At 35.2% G+C, this 24,213-nt stretch overlaps 1 long non-coding RNA gene across 1 annotated transcript; it reads right to left on the reverse strand.

Moving 5' to 3' along the window:
- Nucleotides 1-5,054: 5,054 nt before the first annotated feature.
- LOC134278930 (uncharacterized) lies at nucleotides 5,055-5,987 on the reverse strand. Its single transcript, XR_009994546.1, has 3 exons — nucleotides 5,827-5,987; nucleotides 5,495-5,726; nucleotides 5,055-5,160 (listed from the first exon to the last, which is right to left on the reverse strand). It is a non-coding gene; the product is annotated as an uncharacterized LOC134278930 (long non-coding RNA).
- Nucleotides 5,988-24,213: the final 18,226 nt, after the last annotated feature.

A 24,213-nucleotide genomic window follows, 5' to 3' on the forward strand; every position in this document is an offset into this window, starting at 1 on the left:
TTGTATATCAAAATAAACTTTTTGACAATTTTCTCAGATTTGTGCTATTCTTACTTCGTGTGTTGTACGATCGCTATTTCCATGTTGTACAATCGCTTCATAAAAACATACATGTCGTTGACAATCGCCTCGCGGTTGTCAAATTTTCCAGTTAAAACTTGTTTTAAGATAATGTATGTAGTTTTAATTTTAAAATCATTTATTTCATACTTCGAAGAACCGTTACATAACAAAAGCAGCAAATGTTGATAGGTAATAACAACAATAAACTATTTCAAAGCATGGAAATTTGATGTTTTGCACATTGTCCATTTGATCGGTAGCATTTGCACAGAAACTGTGAAACAAATTTACTCTCGGTAAATCCTAAACTGTAGATAATTATCTAAATTAAATGTTTTCTTATTTATTTTCAGCTGGTTACACTCCAGCACATACAAAACTATTTAAATTTATCCCTACAATACTTTCTTCTTCAATGTTTTGATCGGCGTTGCCGATCGCATCAGCGTTGCCGATCGCGCGTTGACAGGGGTGGTTAAACACCGTTGAATTATTTGAGAACATAGGAAATAAATGTATGGAATAAAAACCCGGGATAAATCCCCGAACACCATTGATAGGACCTGGATAATTTAATTTTTGTATATTTAGCTTCATTCACATTCTGTCCCTGTGGACTTTGTAACTTTCTGTAGACCACTAAGTCATATAGAGCTTCTGTGTAATGCTTTTATTCAGTCTTTTGTTATTAATTCTCGTCAATTCATGTCATTACATTTCAACATCCGCGTGTTTCATTTTCACATTCTTCAATTTTTCGATGCGATTCTTGTATTAAGGTAAGTCACACCTGAAATTTGTTAAATCAAGGATTTTTTGAGAAGTATATTTTGGATAAGTACTCATAAAGTGTAACTCAAAATCGCAAAGAAAATTGGGGGTCAGTGTGCATCCTACTGATCTATGGTACATTTAATTTGACCTTTTTGCACTTACATTTCATCTCTTTGGTTAATTACTTTAACCCTTATTATATTTGATCAGATGTAAGCATGGCAATAAATATAATCTTATTTTACGTAAGATAGTTTGAATAATATTTATCATTAAACAAATCTTGCAAATTAATGCGCGTAAATTATTGTGTGACCTTTTTGCACTAAAAAATAACATATTTGGGGTATTAAAAAACTTAATAGGCAATAAAAATTTTTCTTATATCAAACTTTTTATGACTTAAGTGCTGATCAGTCACAAGTATCGAGTAGTTTAAAATAATGAAAGAAAAAGGTGGGGTCAGTAATGTTAATTTTGAAATATTTGTCAAAATATGTGATTTTCGGGTAAAAAATGGTGTACATTTGATCTTGACTTCTTTAATGTATTTTCATTTTTTGGAAAAGTTTGTTGAGGGAAGGTGTAAAACTTGTCTAAAAATATTAATTAAGACCTGTATTAAATATTTTTAGCAATATCAAAACGGAAAATATTCTCCGAGTAAAAGTATGTGAGGCTAAATTTCCACTACATTAAATTTTATAAATGTGCAGATCTGCAGAATTTTCTGCTAAATATCCTTCCACCAAAAGAAATAGTCCCTCTTAAATCTTGCTTCTTTGTAGATTTTGAGCAGTTTTTTTCATTGAATGTTAAAAAATGTACATTGTTTAATTTAAATATGTTATAAAAATTGAATTTTAATATGTAATTTTGAAGTAAAAGCTTCTGCGTGAACTTTTCTAAAAAGCTGACGAGTGACTTATCTTAAGAGGTTTTCATGTTTACAAAGATATTTGGAATCCAGTTACCAAAGAAACATTAAATACTCGGAAAGAAATGCACTAACCCGTCGACAAATATGCAGTGCGTGTGGACGCACCATTGTCAGACAGTACACGTGCCGAAGAAATCGGTTAAACTGTGGCTTTCTTTCTTAGGCATGGGGGAACAAATACAGTGTGTGGTCGCAGGAAAACATCGATGGTCGTATGATATAGACATGGGTGGACTAGAAGTTCCGTGTGTTATCATTTTTACAGGAACATCAACACTTATTGATCGACTAAAATATTCATTACAGGTAACCGGGGGGGGAGGGGGGAGGGGGGGAGTTATTTCCGGAAAATTAAAAAAGACCTGGGGTGGTTATAGGGGCAGGGGCGGTTAATATGAATTATACGGTATTTAAACTTAAAATCATAACAGTGACTAAAGTCCTTATCAGTTACGTCTTACATTATTTAAGTTGGACGAACCTTTGCTTAAAAATAATCTCTAATTAAGGAATAACTGTCTTATTTTTCGATTTCATGAAGTGATCAATCGATTGGCTTGCGTGATAATTTGCATAAACGCCGAATTATCACGCAAGCCAATCGATTGATCATCTTCATGAAATTGAAAAATCTGACAGTTATTCCTTATATTTACATCCTTTGAATCCGCCAATCCACGCGCTCAAAGCCCTGCTTCTGTCTAGCTGTTTGTCCCGCCCTGCACGTGGTTTTTTTGGAACCGCGCCAATACATTGATGGGGAAATAAAGTACATTTACATTTGGAAATTTTATCTCGGACAAAGACATTGGAAATGTAAATATTGAAATATAGTGTTTTCTAGGGCTGTGTATTGGTCTGAAAAAAACCGATACGATACGATACGATATTAAATTTTACGATACACGATATATTGGAATTCATTTTTATTTAATGAAGAATTGTATACAAAAACAGATAACAATAAACAAAATGAAAAAAAAACAAGTTTGTTTTGTTTCTTCCTGAGAAAAAGTAAAATAACAGAAAAATAATCAACAAAATCATTATGGCAGCTATATATCCAATTTCACTTCTCACAATCAATTACAATATTATCAAAGGTTCAAAACTTGATATTCTTTTTTAGAAAAACCAGAGCATTGACATTTTCTGCTTTGAGGCATGCACAAGTTGCTGACACAATATCACCCGTTGTGCTAAAGACTCTTTCTGATGCTACTGAGGTAGCCTGCACACAACAATATCTAATCGCAATCATAATAAACGTTTATAAAAAAGAAAAGTTTCTTTTTAAACTGTTATACTTTTTTAATGTTTCGATAACGATAAACTTACGGAGATCTACATAGTACATACCGACATCTCCTGAAGCCCGAGTTGCCACGCGGCTCACGCCGGGAGTAGTAACGGTCAATGAAATACTGTGGTGTCTATTCAAATGAAATAGCATATTTGAAGTTCCTCCAGAAGTTGCCACCTCTGCCGAACACAGATTGCACTTCGCTTTTCTATTGCTTAAATGACTGAAATAATTCCAGCATCATAAGGACCCGGACCACAATTAGCTTACAATTAGACTTATATAGTAAAAACATGTGTTTTATTTTCTTTGTAACTGTTTTAAAAATCTTCATTTCCAAAATATCTTTGACCACATGATAGAGCAATGTGTCAGATAAATATTCACATCCAGAAATAGGGATGTTGAATGTGGAATTCCCTGGTTATTAATAAACTTCTGACGTCATGACCTCAGGATAGCTCTCGCTTGGCAAGAAAAGTGTAAACAAACCAAATGAATGCTCTTTTCAGTTCATATTTCTAGGCATAATTTTTGCTTGAAATGCACCTTGCTGCATATCATTGTAATTTTTAGACACTCTACTTTTATTCTATACCCCAAAGGTATCTAAAACATGTGAGCTATTTTTATTTTTATCATTGAAAGGGAGGCATATGAATTTCCTACATGTGCTACGTTTTAGCCATTTGACCTTCACCCTTTAATTGTGGCCCGGATCCTATATGGAGGCATAAAATTCATTAAAAAATTTTAAGGCCATATTTGAAATCCTTAGATACTACTTAACTAATATACCAAGTTTGATTGAAATTGGTTGATATCTATATGTAAAATTACATATTGTGTATACTAAGGCAATACAGGAAAGAAAATGGCAAAAAATGGCAAGTATGAAATTTTAAAATTGAAATATGTAAAAACTGTTAGACAATAAAAGGAACTAATTATTACAAGTAAGTTGTTGATACCTCTTAAACACACACACACTCTTAAATATGTAAAATACAAGATTTTTAGATTTCTAGGTAATTTGATGATCTGTACCCTGTATTTTCATAAAATTTTCTTAAATTAAGAAATATAAAATCTATCATGAAAATCTGAGAGTGACAATAGGGGTAAACATTTAAAGTACATTTATTCATAAATCAAATGATGTATCACATTACTGATAAAAGTGTACATAACATTCAGAATAAACAGATTTTTAAGCCCACCCCCATATCCTTTTTCCTGACTGTGAAGAGGGGCCATGTGTAGCTGATTGGCTAAGAGTCTTTGTATAGGTAATCTTAATACCCTATGGGAGTCTGTTTTGACAGGTGATTGTCAAAGGAATATATTGCAGTAAATACCACTAAAATGTGTCCAAATAAACATTGTCATAATTCAATCTTACTTTCTAATCCACTCTTCACTACACATGAAAACAATGAAAGGTGACCGTAAAAGAAGAAAAAATCTTAATTTTGGGTTTAAAAAAGGGAACACTCGTTATACTAAGGCTCATCAGGCTACGTCAAATGCCGCAGGAGCTTCAAGTTCAGCGTCAAACATCCAGGGATCCCCAGAGACTGAGACAGCACATCCCCTTGCTGAAGGCCAGGAAAACATCTCAAGGACACCGATCCTTCGTCCCAGACCTGAGCCATGCCAGGAGCTAAAAAATGAAGAGACGTCTTATGAGTTTGAGGGAAACCGCATTGTTGACATAACATTGGTCTTGGAAATGTTTAATGATGCAGCCAAATGCCACTTTGACCAGGCCAAGCACTGTAATTTTCCAGTGTGGGAATACTCAGGACAGAGGAAATGGGGGTTTGGATGGCAGAAGAGACTACTGTGTACGGTATGTAATTTTCAGACAAATTACTATAAATTATACACTGAAATTCCTACCATTAACAAACCAGGCCCTAATCCTGCCAGTATCAACTGGAACTTTCAGTTAGCCCTGCAGATCATCTCCATGGGGAATCGACGCAGTCGGGAAATGGTAGCTGCCTTGGACATTCCACCTCCTAACCGCAGTTCCATGCAAAGGGCCAGCAACCAGGTCAACACAGCCACTCTAGCCCTGAATAAAAAAGACATGGGTGAGAAGAGACAACTGGTTAAGGCCATCAACCAGGTCAAAGGTCAAGAACATCCAGAGGAACTGGACATTGCCATAGATGGACGCTACAACTCCATAACCTTCGGTAGCAGCAAAAAGCCAGGCTACAATGCATCACAAGCTTACGCCATTGCATGCGAGACCAACACCAACAAACAGTATATTATTGGCGCATCAACATGATCAATGCAGAACAAACTTTGCTGGACTGGAACATGGCTTCGAGGTAATGGTTATGATGTTCATTGTCCGGGGGGTCATGAAGACTGCACAGCTAATATTGAAATGTTCTCACCTCTTTCAGAGTACGAGATGGCTAAATCCATAGGCGAAGATCTGGCAGCGGACGGGTTCAAGGTGAAGCACGCCACATCAGACGGTGATGCCCGGTAAGCCCAGGGATTCCAAGATGCCATGCGAATTTTTCATCCAGACTGGCAAGTCACTCGACTGGCCGACCCAATCCATGTCAGCAGAGCCCAGTTCCGGCAGTGTCGCAGTGCCCACTTCAGCCCCGAGATGTTTCCCTGCAAAACAAGAATGAGGTTAGACCAGATGAGAAAAGTTTTTGCACAAGATGTAAAGGCTCGGTGCAGCTTAGTCTATAAGAAACTCATGGATACCTACACTGGAGACATCAACATCATCTGTAGTAAACTTCCTCTTGTCGTAGAAAGTACCATCCTCTGCTACTCAGGAGACTGTTCAAAATGTCGAAGGAATTCAGTGGTGTGTGAAGGTGGAGACAGACACAACTGGTGGAATCAGTCTTCTATCCTCGCCCCGAACAAACTGACATCCCTGCACCTGAATGAAAATGACAAGCACTTGTTAAAAGTCATTCTTGAGATGCGACTTAGCCAAAGTGCCATTGAGGAAATGAAACTCAACACGTCAACTCAGAAATGTGAGGGTCTTAACAGAGCAGTCAGCGAAGTATTGCCTAAGCACACCAACTATACAAGAAATGCTGAAGGAATCCTCTCAGCTGAGATTTTAAGACAAAACAACAGTCCGGGACTAGCAACATCAATGAAAGCAGCAGAGATTACATTGCCACTGTCCGGCCACACACATCAGTACCTAAAAAGCATTGACCAGGAATATGCCTATCGCAGAGAATACAGAAAGAGAAAAGCAGTTAAAAGGCGAGAAATGCAGAAAAAAGCTACGCTAATGAAACAACATGCGGCGGCTAGAAAAGGAAAGACCAAACCCGGGTGCACCTACAACAAAGGGCAACTTGATCCCAAACCCACCAGCCTACAGTCCAAGGGAGGCAATCCAGAGGATCACCCCTACTACCAGACATGAGTTGCCAAGACAAAGACAAAACGGCCCTTCTCAGGGCCAACCAAATTATTCGAAAAGATACCTACTATACAAAGTATTATAAGAAACGTGTAAAAATTAACACCAGGCCACAACCCAAAACTTCCACATAAATACATAAGACACATCATACACATGCGCACACATGTACGTACATACATACATACATACATACATCCATACATACTTACTTACTTACTTACTGATCAATGTTTTTGTCAAAAACTACAAACTATATCCCCCCCCACCTTCCTTGAAATGACAAACCCATCAACCCCCATTTCTATTCTAGTGAAAAGTACATATTTTTACACAACATAATATAATTTCCACTCACCTGAAATTATAAACTCCAATACACAACCTCTGCCTGCCTGTGCAATTGTGAGTCGGGCAAAGCCTGAATCCCATTTCCACGTGTTTTCCTGCAAAATAAATCCATGCACTTGTTATTGTAAATATTGGCCCAATCACCACCTTCTTATTGCGCCTTATTTTGGGTGGGGGAAATCAATGGATAGCTTGTCTGTCATTTCCAATAAACACCTCGTCTTTCATCTATGACTTCAAAGGGACCCCTTATTAAGAATACACATGCAAATACACATTACAAAACAGTTTTTCTATTTTTAAAAAGGAACTATCTTCGTGGTCAATGAATGCACTAATGTGACCTCTTTCACCGACATATCAATTCCCCTGAAATATTGCATTCTGGGATGCATAATTTAATTTTTTTTTCAATCACTCAAAAAATTTTAATTTTTAAAAAAATTAATTTTAAAATGCTTAAATATTTTTTAAAAATTTTTATGAAACTATTTCAAAATGTATAACTCACCTCCTGTCAAAATTTCATTGTCATATCTTTAAAAATAAATTATGGGGAATCCCTCAAACACCCCATCATAAGGACCCGGACCACAATTAGCTTACATATAGACTTATATAGTAAAAACATGTGTTTTATTTTCTTTGTAACTTTTTTAAAAATCTTCATTTCCAAAATATCTTTGACCACATGATAGAGCAATGTGTCAGATAAATATTCACAACCAGAAATAGGGGTGTTGAATTTGGAATTCCCTGGTTATTGATAAACTTCTGACGTCATGACCTCAGGATAGCTCTCGCTTGGCAAGAAAAGTGTAAACAAACCAAATGAATGCTCTTTTCAGTTCATATTTCTAGGCATAATTTTTGCTTGAAATGCACCTTGCTGCATATCATTGTAAACTTTAGACACTCTACTTTTATTCTATACCCCAAAAATATCTAAAACATGTGAGCTATTCTTATTTTTATCATTGAAAGGGAGGCATATGAATTTCCTACATGTGCTACGTTTTAGCCATTTGACCTTCACCCTTTAATTGTGGCCCGGATCTATCTAGACTTTTTAGACGCCATTTCTAGTTACGAATTGTAGTGATGTCGAACCCGATCAAAAATACGTTAAAAAAAGAACGAGTTCAATTCGGCTTGCATATCGCAGGTTGTGTACTGACATTTCAAATTTGAGAAAAACCGGTACATATCGATATATCGGTTCAGCCCTAATGGTTAAGAGACTTTTTTTTAAAGATAAAAAGCATATACTGTGTAAATTATGTCGCACATTGAATTACGATCATTTAAAGCCTTAACTATGGTAATTTACCTTATAGAGATGGCATACATTATGGGCGCATGTACCTTAACGCCATCTTCGTTCGGAACACACATGGTCGAAAAAGTTTCATGCTTAGTATTCACTTACAGAAGATGGTTATCTTCTAATTTCCTCTGTAAAATGTAAAAAAAAAAATACCTCGTCTTCAAGATGCATATAAAGAAATACATTTTGCACTATTTTGTTGTCTCACAATTAACCTGTCATGTTTCAGACGCTGATCATTGAAAAAGCACGCCGTTGTCAATACTTTCTTTATGTCATCGGCTTGGATAACACCGGTTCCTTTCGGATTTATATCCTGAAACATAATAAGTCGGTATTAAAATGAGTTTAAAGGTCGTTGCCGATAGAGCTAAGTTTCTGAAGTGATGCATTTCCTCTACTTAAAGGTGAACACGGTTCGTAAAAGGAATGTGACCGCCATTTTTGTTCCCGATTCTCGCTACTCTGCAAACCCGTATATAAAGGGCAAAACTTGGTCACTGTTCAGTGTAGACACCGGTGTAGACGGACGTATGCTATGCCGATTGACATGTCAAGGGTTTGTGTTGAGTTCCGAATTCGACATTATGTAATTGTGAGGATGGTTAACTACATCAATTACATATTTGATGAAAGTTGATACACTGTATATGTGTCCTTTTCTAATTCATGTTTTTAAACAGCCAAGAGTTACTTGTGGCAATGATTTATGTCGAGCTACAAATATTGTTCTACACTCTGCGCGATCGTGCAATGAGGGATCATTTTTCGTGCAATGGCGCAAGCACCTACTGCGACACAGGACCTCGGTGTATACGGTCTCGTCCAGAGGACCGGTCTACACGTCCTAGTCCATGGAATTCGACCGCTTGACGCAAGGATCCACTCCTTACTTCGCATCTCTAGAGCAGTAGCTCAAACCACTGCGACAAACGGGCGACTGACGTTATAATGATCAAAACTTTAAAGGTGTCTTTGTTTTTCATTTACTTACAAGCTTTCTTGACTAGTCTCCAACATTTAGACGCATGCCATTATTACAAAAATCGAAGCAGTTTGATGATTAAGATTATTTTCTTCATTTATTTCCCCACTTTTCTCGCAATTTATTGATACATGTATAAGAAATGTTGCCTATCGACACAAACAACTCAATGCATGTTATCTCTATACCAAACCAGTCAAATGTTGATACAAAAAGGTTGCATGACCTTATTATATTGCACCTTGCTTGTTTGTTTTCAGATATTGCCGCTAGTTAGTTTTGTCTGTGTGTTGCGTAATGTCCCTCTCAACAGTTTTTACTCATATGGCCACACCGGCACTAGCCAGTGGAAGGCTGCACATTTTAACCTATGCCCTGCACTATCGGTCACTGAACAGTGAAGAATTGTTTTTGTGTTAGCACCTAATGCGACACGGGACCTCAGATTATATGGCCCTCAGTAAAGTTGAAACTGCGACGTACGTTAGGATCAACTCGCTTTCATCATTACTATGTTGCATTTCAACATAAGTACATGCATGTTGCATGTTGACACTATATAAGTTGCTTGTTAAAATATGAATGTTTTATCTAGTATGTAAATGATATTTGACGAGTATTAAAAATTTCTGCCAAGACTTCCTTGATGGTTTTTTTATTTGGTTTCTTTTTTTTTTTATTATTTTCTTTAAATTGTTTTATTATATTTATTTAATTTGCAGTTGCCAGTTGTTACAGCGTCTGCTGTCGAGTCGCGAAGTAAGGAGTTGATCATTACCTCGCGCGTTCGAATTTCACTGTGGACGCGGAGACTGTCCTTTGGATGAGACCGTTTAAACCGAGGTCCCTGTGTCGCACTTGGTGCTGGCACTATATAAAAAGATCTCTTATACTGCTTAATGGGTCCGAGTGCTAAGCATATTACATCAATATTAGCTCTCTAACGGTTGCGTCTATACATGAGTGAAAAATTCTCGAGAAGGACGTTTAACAACATGCAATTAATTTATTTTGCATGATCAAAGCTATATTGCATTTATTAGACTTTTATTGTCAATGTTGACAAATGAACTAGGCTGTTTACGAAATATTTCCAGATTACTCACATGAACAAACTATTGATCGTCGTGTCAACCTGCAGATGCAATTAATCGTATTAATTAAATAAAACTCTTCACGACAGCCACGCGACAACACTTGTCAAACGAAATGTGTAGTTATATAAACATAATATGTTAACCTTCACTAAGCTAAATTACTATTGAATATTAAGCAATTGTGAACAATATATTCTATTCATTTTATTGCAATTGGTTTATATCGAATGAATTATCTTGCATACCGGTATATGTATCTTTACCTTTCTAATTCAATCAGAAGTCTCGTCAAAACCATTGGGCGGCTATAAATGTTGAAAAATCAGTCACTGGCGTGGCGCAGTCATTAGAGAGACGCAAAGTAAGAAGTTAATCCTTAATTACGGCTGTGGGACGTGGAGACCAATCTATTGGATGAAAACGTGTAACCGAGGCCCCGTGTCGTAGTAGGTGCTGGCACGTAAAAGATCCCTAACTGCTCAATGATTTAGTGTCGAGTATAGGCATATAAGCAAGAGAATGTACTTCAGCAAACTTTAAAATTTGCATGTCCAAAATGTATTTTTAACAATAGCCCCAAAACTATGTGAGGTATAAAGTCCAAACTTTTACAGTTCATAAATATACATGTATTATTTGTTAATTATGGAGGAATAAATATGCGTTAACCCATGCTTTGAGAAATTAAAATGATCGATTGTAATTGTGAATGAAATGAAATTCCCCCTATCAAAATTGAAATTATAAAATATAGGCATTATTTTTTTTTATCATTTATTTAATTATTTGATGGATTAATGAAAGAAAAAGTGAGCTAGCTCACATACCCCACGTTCCCCAAAAACTTGACTGTGAAACACATAATGAAAGGCACAGCTAGTGCACTTTAAATACATAGTATAGATCAAAAACGGCAATAATTGCAAAAAAATCTTCACATCAAAATGTCTTGCATATGAGGACATTTAAATGTGGAATGAAGTTTCTAGATAAATAATGGAATCAAAATTTCTTGGCATTATACAAATTCAAACATTAATTTGAAGTGGTTGGGGGGGAGGGGGGGTGAGAAATTTTCTTGAATAATAGGCAAAACTCTTTGGGATAAAATAATGGAATATGTCCTAAATATCTGCATAGGTTGACGAAACTATGTACAACAGTTTAAGAGGAGTAGTGCTGACAAACTGTTCATCTGTATATTCAAAATATGGCCAAAAAGTCTAAGTTGGAAAGTGTGGAAATTCCCGGAAAAATAAAGGAATTGGAATTTCCTGGTAATATGCACATCTACATATTGTGTCCTAAATATCTGCAAAGTTTAACGAAATTCTGTGCAGTGGTTTATGAGGAGTTGCGCTGACAAACTGTTCATCTCTATATAAAAGGTATGGCCAAAAACCTAAGTTAAAAAGTGCGGAAAGTCCCGGAAAAAATAATGGAATCGGAATTTCCTGGTAATATGCACATCTACATATTGTGTCCTAAATATCTGCAAAGTTTAACGAAATTCTGTGCAGCAGTTTATGAGGTGACAAACTGTTCATCTCTATATTCAAGGTATGGCCAAAAACCTAAGTATTTAGTGCGGAAAGTCCCGGAAAAAATAAAGGAACTGGAATTTCCTGGTAATATGCACATCTACATATTGTGTCCTAAATATCTGCAAAGTTTGACGAAATTCTGTACAGCGGTTTATGAAGAGTTGCGCTGACAAACTGTTCATCTCTATATAAAAGGTATGGCCAAATGCCTAAGTTAAAAAGTGTGGAAAGTCCCGGAAAAAATAATTGAATCGGAATTTCTTGGGAATATGCACATCTACACATTGTGTCCTAAATACCTGCAAAGTTTGACGAAATTCTGTGCAGCAGTTTATGAGGAGTTGCGCTGACAAACTGTTCATCTTTATATTCAAGGTATGGCCAAATGCCTAAGTTAAAAAGTGCGGAAATTCCCGGAAAAAATAATGGAATCGGAATTTCCTGGTAATATGCACATCTACACATTGTGTTTTAAATATCTGCAAAGTTTGACGAAATTCTGTGCAGCGGTTTATGAGGAGTTGCGCTGACAAACTGTTCATCTCTATATTCAAGGTATGGCCAAATGCCTATGTTAAAAAGTGCGGAAATTCCCGGAAAAAATAATGGAATCGGAATTTCCTGGTAATATGCACATCTACACATTGTGTCCTAAATACCTGCAAAGTTTGACGAAATTCTGTGCAGCGGTTTATGAGGAGTTGCGCTGACAAAAAAAGAGGACTGACTGACTGACTGACTGACTGACGGACTGACTGACGGACGGGTCAAAAACATTATACCTCCCGCAACTAGTTGCGTGGGGTATAATTATACTTATGCCATATTCTTATGAATTAAACAGGAAGCTTTGCGTGCTTCTTTATCATGTTGGCATATGCGGTAGGTATCAAAAGCCTGAATGTTAATTCGATGGTCGGTTCAATCTCCAGACAAGGTACACAAGATATACACAACGGCAGCAAACTAAAAGTCAATCAAATCAAAGTATCCAATCCCAGGCTTAATTTCAGATGATTGACAGGGGTTCTACGACCAGGTAAATTTGAGGGAGGTGCTTATTTCCTCCCCCTTTAAGTAGTATTCCGTAATGATACTTTTAATTCATTAATAGATCTTGATAAGCCGTATCCCCACTCTTTTTTTTCTTACTACCTGAAGCATCTGACTAGTGGTATGGGGGATTTCAGGTTCGATTTTTGGTACAGCCAAAGCTTACATTTTTCTACCTTCGTGTTACATTACTTGGTCAGTTGACCAGTGAAAGTCCTACCAGAGATAACAAAAACTTAATTGGATTGTCATTCTTAAGCGAAAACAATGGAAGGAGAGGAGCGAGGATATGGCCCCGATGGCTTGGATAGAAGGAAACCTGATTAGTGATGTACATGTAGGTGGTTTCGGATTCGATTACCGATCCAGCGGTATACTCTTTCCTTTCATGGTACATTGTACATGTAGTATTTGCATACTTGCGCCACTGTGCACGTGGATCTTGAAATAATTATATAAAATATTTACAACAGAAACCAATACAAGTGTGTATCGTGGAGTATTCGTCGCAGATGATTTTGTGCAAGCCGTCCTAGACCATTTAAGCTTCTTAGAGTACATGTTCTATGAAGATATTTCTCTTTATCACGTTAGAGACGATGACCTTAACGTATTCCTTTACGCAAACCAGAAAACAAATCCCCATTAATGATTCCTAAGACTAAAATTGAAAGGCCAAGGAGAAAACAAAGCTCCAGCTTAATGTTTTTTTTTCTGAAAAAAACATCTGTGTAATGAACACTCCAAAGCAAGATATCCGTGAAAAAAGCGTAAACGTTTCTAGTAAAGAAGAGGAAAGATCTTTGAATTGACAGTGACGAAGATTTTGAAAGTTGGGGGGGGGGGGGGCACTCAGAAAAAAATAACCACCTGAAAAAAACTGAAAAATCCTATATTTCGAGGGGGATGTAGACAGGACTTCTTTCTCAGTACCAAATTTTCTACATTGAATATTACATTATCCTTACTGGACCCTAGTGTAACTATAGGTGGGGGAAAGGGCAACCAGCCTTCATTGCACATTTTATATACTTGGTAGTAACAAGTTATATCTGAAAATGGGGGGGGCTGTTGTTACATGCCTGAATGTGACGGAAAAGTTCAGGATGATGAAGGAAAATTTTTAAGTTCTTGCTGTTTTTGTTTGTTGTTTAACGTCCCTCTCGGGAAATGTCATTCACATGACAAGTACATGTAAAGTCGTTTGCCAGTGGAAGGCTGTGCAAAATTAAAACCTTTACTAGGAATTTATGTATTGCGACACAGAACCTCAGTGGATTCACACTCGCAACGTAAGGATCAACTCCCCAGGCCACTTCGCGACTCGAAGCGCTCTGACAACCGGATTACAATAATGAAGTTTAATTCTGGTTCATGCGTGTATCAAAACATTTATTTATTGGTCATGATTGTGCGAAATTATCTGAAAAATATTAAACAGTATCCTTCGATCATGTTAACAAGCGAAAGTTTCCAAATATACACACATTTTGTAAAACAAATATAGGCCTAATTTGGAAAATAAAGAAGCCAGTAAAACATGATTTTAAAAAATTCTTTGACTAGGAAATACACTAACTTGTACTCCAGATAAAATAAATCATTGTCGCGGAGACTGCAAGAGAAGCTTGAAAACACAATTTTGCAAAAGAAATATTTTTTCTCGAATAAATACCAATTGAATGATAGTCGCTGGGGTGGCGCAGTAGGTCTAGACCGGTTGTTCGGTTTAGATTTGACGAGTATATCGTAGATCCAAATCCACCGCAGGACGTGGAAACCGGTCTGTCGATGAGACCTAAAACATATCATTTTTCGCATCAGGTACTGGCACAAAAAAGTTCCAAAGCTGCTTAATACATGTAGTCCTAAATGCCGGAATGCCGAGCTGCTAAATAGTCCTGAATGCCGAGCTAGGTCTAAGTTAGCAGCTCTCCAGTTGCAAGTGGTAGCGTCTCCATGTGATTGAAATATTTGCGAAAAGAGCGTTAACCATGCAAAAAATATACCTCCAAAATACAATTCAGCAAGACATAGTCAATATTAGATCTCAGAAGCTTTTAAGTTTAAAGGAATAAAACATACCGATCCACATCCTTAAAAGACCTGCAAAGACTATCTCTAAGGTTTTATGCCAAAAATTGTTATAATGTACCATATCAAAATATCTCGCAAGGGAAATTATGGTGATCCATGGCCAGAATTTTTGTAAAACTAAAAAAGGCTGAAATTTGATTTTAGTTAAGTAAGAGAAAATTCTGCAGTTATTGTCATATTAATTTTACCTCGACCTTGCAAGGCCAGTCACGAGTAGGATTTACACAATTAACGATTAAAAAACTGTACATTATTCAAAGCGTGGTAAAAAACTCGAATCCATTTCGTGATTAAATCCATTTGAGTACTTGGAATAGTCCTTTCTTTAATAAGATTCTAGGAGTTTGTGCTCGAATGAGAAGATAAGGAAGAATAACGATAGCATGTATATACGTACATTGGCGTACAGACAGAAAGCAGACTTTAATGTTAACAAAACATATTTTTCAAATGAACACTGATCTCTGCTCAAGTGCTTTAACTAACGTGACTGCCCTGAGGGAACTTTCCTTAATCCATACATGTTAATGGTACTTAAAGGCGTATTTTTCAGAGTGTGTATGTCTGAGGTATTTTGAACCTTTATCTGTTGTGTTCGTAAGAAGTCATGTGCACATAGGTAATATGTACTAAGGAACTATAAGAGTAATAATTTCATGATGCATATATTCGAGAATGTTTGATTGTTGTATGCTGTTTAAAGTCCAATTTTAGAATTTTCACTGAAATAGAGTCGTCACTATATGCCGGTGAAGGGCTTTAAATATTTATCTTTAACGGACACTCGGGGCTATCTAGCAGTGAGGGAATCTTTTTTGTGCCAAAACCTGTCGTGACAAGGGACCTCAATTTTTAAGGTCTATTCTGAAGGACCCGAAACTTTCACTTAAGAGTACGGATCATGGCGAAAAACAGTTGTTTCCCTGGCATCGAAAAAAGAGGTTTTGATTGAAGGTTATAAGGTTATAATTATAAACACAACCAAGAGTTCCGACAAGATATCTGCGGATTTTTCGCTACGTTAATCATTGTAGTACTTAATGACCTTCTTTTTCGCTCAATGAAGGGAAAGTAGGTAAATAAATTTGAATGAAGGACAAATAATCATTTTCCCAGGTGTGGCTGTAAATCTCTTTTATATAGGACCAATCTCTAAATCTTAACAAAAGCGGAAAATGATGTCAGATATTGAAATATAAGGATGGTACACAGTGGGAAAGCGTGTATTTTTGATAAGTTCTTTGTCTAATAAAAGTTCTTAGAAGTGGGGGGATGCCTTTGTTTTGAATTGCAATACCTTGAAGTGTGATGAAGGCTGAATTCTCTTCTGATGAAATTGAATAGAATCCGATGACTAAATCAATTGCAGAAAAGATTTGAGCTTTTGCCTCGCCTAGAGTGTCAATCACATCTTCAAAACTAGGGAGAGAAAAGGACCTTGATGTTGTGCATGTGTAAACTTAAGTTTCCTATAATCGATAGCCATTCTGTATCGGCGAATTTTCGTCTTCACCATTACAACTGGCCCTGCCATGGAGAGAAGAACCTTTAATAACGTCTTTCAGAAGTTTTTTTCAATCTCTCTTCTCATTTGTGGTCCTTGCAATAAGGTGCTGAAGTTTGGCTTGGTGTTTCGATGTATTATGATTTCATGTTGGTATAATATACATATTATGTCTGTCTTTCCTAATTTAGACATATCAGTAGTAAAATTGTTTTTTAGCCGGGCTTATTGCTCAAAGAGCAATTGCCGGCTTATGTGATCCTGTTCAAGGCAGGATGTTACATGTAACCCCATAGTCGCCATTTCAAAGTTACGTGCAAAAATATAGTTCTTACTCTCAACCGCTTTTGAGATAAAACAAACGCTAAATAAAGCAACAAAAATAAAACGAAGTTTTATCTATATAAAATAAACATTAGTAGTAATGACTTTGAAAACTTCATAAGTCAAAGAACATAGTTCATTAGCGTAAGGATTTTTGATAATCAGTGTTACCGTAGTTCTCTACACATACGAGGTAAAGCAGGAGAGGGAACCAGACTGGCCTGTTTGTTTACATTCAGCTGCGGTACCAGATTAATTCTTATTCTGACAAAATCAGACCGTGGTATTAGGATTGAAAAACTCACTGTCAGTGTCTTATCATTTATATTGATAGTTTTAAAATAATTTTTTCATCAGAATAAAAACGTGATTCATGTAAGAAATCCATTCTACCCTGTAAATGAGCCCGGCTCTCTGTACTTCTGAGTACTTTGATATCATACCCCCCCCCGCTTGAAAAGTTGGAGGGTATACTGTAATCGGTATATCCCTCCGTCCGTCCTTACGCTTTGGGGTACACATCTCTTATTTGCAACTCCTCTTATACCACCGAGTGAAATTTAATGAAGCTTTCACAGAATCTTTATTACATATAGCCATTGTGACCTCCTATTTTACTTTTTGATCCAACACATATTTTGGGTTTCCCGGCCACAGCAAAACATGGACTTTGTCATAATAATCATATGGGCGGGGGGGGTTATCATTTAGTGAGCTCATTGCTCAGAGTACCTTTAGTTTTGTTTTAAAACTTCTAATTGTTGTGGTGTTCACTTAAATCAAAATAAGAGATCTCTATGTTCATTTCTGTAGCAATTTCTTAGCTCTACTGGTCAGATACCAGAAGAGCTAATGCAATAGAAAGGTGTCCGTCCGTATGTCTGTAAACAATTTTCAATATGCTACTTCTTTTACCGTTTTGGTCTGATTTCAGTACTCTGGAACAAACAATAGTTGTTCAATACTTGTTACTTAACTGAACCAGTAAGATTATATTTTGTTAACTTAAGTATTAAAATCTTCATCATGTTCATCTTTTTCCTTTGTTCAAGTAGCTGACTTAGCAGGAAATAATACTGTATGCCCTGAAAGACCAATTAAATTAAGCACAATATTGTAATGAATTAAGTATCATTAAAGGAATTTTTTGGTCAACTTGAAGGTCTTATTGCAGCCCGGAGGACCGGGCTGCTCTATACATATAAGTTTAATTGTTGTTGTATGGGGATTGGGGTGGGAGTAGTTATTTAGAATTAAAGGTTTTCTAAACATTGAAAAGATTGTTAATCAGAATGTTTTTTCCGTTTATAAATTACGAGAAACATAATATATTTACCTCCATAAAGTGAATCTGTAAAAATATATATGTTTTTAGCTCTACTGGTCAAAGACCAGAAGAGCTTATGTGATAGTAATGCGTCCGGCGTCCGTCCGTCTGTCCGTGTTTACGAGAGTGCATTTATTGGGTATTTTTCATGCCAAAATTGTACTTATTGGGTACTTTTTGCTTATTGGGTATACCCAATAAGAAGTGTCGCTGAATATGCTTAAAACACCCTAATTGGGTATTTGCAGGTTAGTACCCAACAAAACTTGGACACGACGATTTGTCCAAAAAAGTTGCTTTCACGGACGCACCGTGTTTTTGTTGTTTCAGTTTTACATTCGGAACTCTAAATTCTCGAGAGTTCCGAAAATCAACTTCCGTTGATCCTGATCATAACAACGTTTGTTTTCATGGAAAAAAATATGGCGACTAAGAAACACTTGAGGTCAACAAGATTTTCTGATTGACAAGAGAAAAGGTAAGTTTATAATATTCGATTAATATTTATCCATTGCTGGGTTCTTGTTTAAGGAAAATAGATTTTAATGTAATTTTTGAAAACAATTGTGCACAAAATTAAAATAGATATATCGGAACAATTAATCCTAAGTTGCACTTGTTTGTATTTTGAATTTTGTCTGTCTTTTTAACTCTCTTGAGGGCGAGAAATATTTAGTAAATGATCGTGTATTGTTAGATAATCATTAATAAATCGAAAGTGTTTATTATTGAATTTTATATCATAACAACTTAGTATGTTTTGACAATGTATAATGAAAAGGGAAATGAAAATTTTAACAATCGTGTGTTCATAAATCAGCTGTAAATTATCGGTTCATGTAGACAGTATTACAATCGCAAAGTGAGCCGAGAAGATGATAAATGGGATAATTGACAACAACTAAATAATTGTATGTAAGATTATCTCATCTGATATGTAACTTAAGAGATTCATTGTATTACTGAAAAACTTTCAGTCAAAACAGTGGTTTTTTTCTGTCTTTGATTTTGACTGAGTATCTGCTTTATTATGATTTTTTTTTAATTATTGTTTTTGTCATTTGTTTTAATTAATTTAAAACAATACTGAAATTGATATAGGGCTACTATGACTATTTCACATGAAGGGTGTGTAATTAGCATTGCGCTACACCCGGGGCTTCCATTTTTGAGGATGGGGCTAGTGGTTTTCTGCACTGAGGAATCCCCTTGGGCTATTAGGAATTATAAAATACACATGTAATACATGAAAAGCACCACCGGTATTTTCACTCTTTTTTGCTATTAAATTCCCTAATATGGAAGTATTCCAGACAGCATCCTCATATTATCCATAAATTTCAAGAACTGCATCCATTTTGCAGTACTACAAGACTAAAAAAACGATCTTTTATTTCCTAATTGGAATTCCCCCTTTTCTTTAATTAATATAGCAATATTTGCATGTACATATATGCCTCACAGATATCTCAATATTAAATTATATACATTTACTCAATCAGCTCAATGATAAGTGTCATGCAATTATGTTGCGCTTTTTTTATTTAAAGCCATATATGACGTAACTGATAAGAAATATATTTTTGAAAAATACAAAATTAAGAAAAGAAATATAGTAAATACATTTAAATTAAAGCTTTTCATACAATTCGGAGCACGGAGAACACCTCGTTTTATCTAATAATACGATTTTATCTTTTCTGTAATGTGTTATTTAAATCTTCTGTATTTTCTTCCAAGTCGGAGAAAATTCCGAGAATCCAAATAAAATTTTGATATCTTTATAACGCAATCGACTTAGATTTTGTAATTTACGGAAAATTTCTATCTTTATCATGTTTATATAAAGAAATGATACAAATAATAAGTTCTTATAATTTTAGTCTAATAATTTTCATTGTACATACGCCATATATGACTTTAAATGATTCAAGATAAAAACAAATTGATTTTTTTTCTTCGTTTTAATTAGACGAACTAGTGAATGACCAGAAAAGGAATATTTAAAATCTTTTTTTCATTTTTTTTAAATCATTAATTTATATAATTTATATGATTAAATTTTACTAGCGAAAATTAAATTAAACTTTTATTTTAAAAAGAATCATCTGTAGTTAATACCCAGGGGCCCGATTCATCAAAGGTTGTACGCCCAGTCGTAGCGCTACGGCGGCGTAAAGTCGGGACTAGCACGAATATTTGTTTCATTAAAGAGCGTATCGTTACGCCTGACTAAATTTAGGCCAAAATTTTACGTCTACTCATGGGTAGGCGTAAGTTAGGGCGTAAAGTTAAAATAAGGCCTTTTTATTAATTTTAGCGAGTTCTAAAGAAAAAGTAAGGTTCTAAGAAGAATTTAAAATACAATATTTCCATTTCTATTTTTTTTTTCTCTGTGATAACTCTTTGAAAGTTGTCGGAGTTTATTTGTTGATAATTCTGCCGGAATGTAAATTAGGCAGGTCGATAGGTCAGGTGCTAAGGAGGCCTAATACGCATGCAAATCTCGTGCGCATCTGTCTCTGTGTCTGACGCTAAGTAGACCAAATATGCATGTAAATCTCGTGCGGCTGCCTATGTGTTTGACGTCAGTGGGCGAGGACTATTGAAACTAGCATGGAAGTCCTCGTGTGATTATAGTCTATGTCCACATTTTTAAAGTCTAAATCTACAATTTTTATTTCACAATGAAATGAAAATATAAGGAATCACTGTCTAGTTTTGAGAGTATGCCAGGGACATCAACAATAGTGGGAAACATGGGATAATTTTAGCATAACGGGCTTCGCCCGTTATGCAAATTATCCTATGTTTCCCACTATTGTTGATGCCCTGGCATACTCTCAAAACTAGACAGTGATTCCTTAAAACAATGCATTATTTAATTAAACATATTATGAAGGGGGGGGGGGGGTGTTGTTACAACTACTTGGGGACGTAGTTGATTTGAGTAATAACGTACTCAAATAATATTTTGATAAATTTCTGTCTAAGGTATTGTAAATCAATTTACATATATAACTGTATTTCTACACCCCGCTTGACGGTACATGTATATGTACATGTATATACTATTTAGTAATCGGGATGTCCGTCCGTCCGTCCATCTGTTACGCTTTGGGGGTACCCATCTCTACTCCTTTCATATCACTGATTGAAATTTGGTGAAATTTTCACAGAATCTTTATTATATATTGCCATTGTGCCTTATTGTACTTTTTGATCTGCAACATATTTTGGGTTTCCCACAGCAAAACATGGACACTGACATTATATTTATATGGAAGGCGGGGGGATATCTTTTATTGAACTCATTGCTTACGGTACTTCTAGTTTCTTTTTCCTTTACTAAAAAGAGACCCATTAAATTTGTCTATTTTGAAAAACATTTTCCAACAGCATATTTTCTGAAAAACAAAAATTACAACCAAAAAAAAAAAACAAAAAAAAAAAACAAAAAAAAAAACAAAAAATCGGTTTCAAAAGCATAGTTATCTTTCATGTAATTTTCTACATTGAAGAAAAAAATTCAAAAAAATAACCCATCTTCAAATCAAATAGCTTTTGTCATGTTTGAAGAGTCCATTTCTTATTTGCTTCTCGTCCACATGCGTGGATCCAGAGGGGGTCGGAGAGAGGGTTCAGAATCTCCCGAATTTGCAGATTAATTAACACTGAATGTACAGATCACTTAGTTAAGGACAAAAGTAATTATTTTCCTAGGTATCTGGGACAAGTGATGTTCCCAGCGAATCATAGACCCCAACCCCCTCCCTGGGTTGGGGTCTCATAGACATATTTAGTAACAATACAGTGACTCGTGCGTACATAACAAAATGGCTACACTTAAGAAAGCCTTCCTAATATTAACGTTGGAAAAGTAATATAAAATGTATCAACTCAATTAATCTTAGAAATATATGTACTGAAAGATTATTCATCAAAATCAATATTTGTCTCGGATTTACATGTATGTCTGGTACATCTCCATTTCGGCTAATGTCAGTGTAAGGAAAAAATTTTTTTCTGCAAGACATTTTACTTACGCACTGTAGATCCAGTCTAAATTCATGAAATTGATGAAATGATGTTAAAACCTCAGCAATATCTTAAAGAATGGATATATCTTATTGTACCCCCTAAGTTTCATTTAATTCAGAGACGTGTAAGTGCATTTTTTCATACCTTTTAGTTGCGCGAACAATAATTGATGTAACGTCGGACACGGGAACTTCGCTGTAAATGACCAATACTGAGTAACACCTCATCATAGTTAAAATAATTTTAAATTATTTAAAAGAAAATTTTAAGAATTATTGATTACTTTAGATAAAATAAACGATTTTGTTTTTAATTCAAAGTAAATATGACATCGCGAAACCGCCAATTTCTTTGCGACATAAAGAGTTAGATATTATAGTACCAACATCGTGCGCAACGTCAAGAAATTTTTGAAAGTGGTAATAAATTAAATTATTGCTTTTATAATATCGATGTAAGACAATGATAATTACACAGTTAAGTTCAAGAATGAATTATTCCCAATTTTTTTTTTCTAGGACAAACATTGATGCAGAAGACATCTTTAGTTTTCATAATTTTGTTTAAAAGAGCAAATCTTAAATAATATAAGATAATCTGAGCGCATATAAAGCACATTTAATCTATTTAAGGAACACTACTTCATGTCTGATGTGCTGAAAGTTATTCATAATCTGTTTGACTGTAATTTTTCATATTTTCAACTTCTATCCAGCTTAGTCAATTTTAATTAAATTTTGTGCAAAGCATACCCCAGGAAGGGGGGATGGAGTTTCAAGTGTGTCTCTGTCCCTGTCAATTTAATTTCAAAGCAGTTAGTAAGGTTTGGGTCAATTTTAAATCCTCTTTAGCAGAACCATTGGGCAAAAAACAATACTAATGTGAAAGCTTTATCATTAAGTATAGAAATGTTTTAGATTACATTAGAAGTCTAAAATTGCAAGGAATAGGTGTAAAACCTTTTTTAAAATCTACTTCTTAACAATCAGAAACTAATATACTGTCTAATTAATATGCAACATCGTTTTGTGTGTTGAATGATGATTCCATTTTGATAGAATTATGGCAGATGGGGGCTAGGATGAAGATGCAGTTAGACAAAGAAGAAAAAAAAAGAGTTGATAGAATTTAGTTTTTCTTCCATTTTATTTATCAATACATATTTCTGAATAAGAAATATACTTCTACTTCTTGGTTGGGTTTGATCAACATAAAGGGTGATCTTGCTGTAGTCAAGAAAAACATGTTTTATACGGCAAAGAAATGCCTTTATCTAATTGCAGAATGAATAAAATGGACAGAGGCAGAACTGAAGGAGATGCATGAAATGAGGAATATTTCGAAGATTGCCTGAGCATAACCACTGCTACTGGATAAACATATGGCAATATAAAAGAGCAGGGTCAATGGAGGTATCATACAGTATAGGCCATGAGAGACCCTGAAGAAGAAAGTATTGAACAGAAACAAAAATAAAACCATTTTGACATTTATTGAAATATAGGATCAAAGTCTTACATGTAAAATTTGGGCATATAATGACTTTTCTCCAGCTCTAAGACTTATAACAGTGATGATTTGATTGAATATCTTTATCCCGATTTGTCAAAAAGATTTGGACATAGTGCCTCAATTATTTTAAAGTTTTGATACAACGAATTCATTCATTGTACTTGTAACTGAGTTTTCTGGTGCGACACTGTTTTATCGACTTCGAAACTAAGTTTTTGATTTCCAAACCAGATTAATGAGATCATGTAATATCTTTTAACATCGGTGACTATTTAATCCATTCTTATACATCTCAGGAGTATTTTTATTATTACAGGGAAAATATGCATTGTACATGTATCTAGATCTGTAATAAACAGACTTATAGAAAATTTCCATATAATACAACACAATCTTAGCAACTGAAGGCAAATATTTTATCAAGGGTGTGATCTATTTATAAATATGGTTTTCAGCATCTTGCTCTACCTGTAATGACTTGCTCCAAGTTCCAATATTAAAATTTAAATTTTGCAAACATGATTATAAAATTCTTTAAAAG

Source organism: Saccostrea cucullata, unplaced genomic scaffold, assembly GCF_032062105.1.
Source record: "Saccostrea cucullata isolate Sc308-1 unplaced genomic scaffold, CSIRO_AGI_Scuc_v1 ctg6289, whole genome shotgun sequence".
Taxonomy (NCBI): Eukaryota; Metazoa; Mollusca; class Bivalvia; order Ostreida; family Ostreidae; genus Saccostrea; species Saccostrea cuccullata.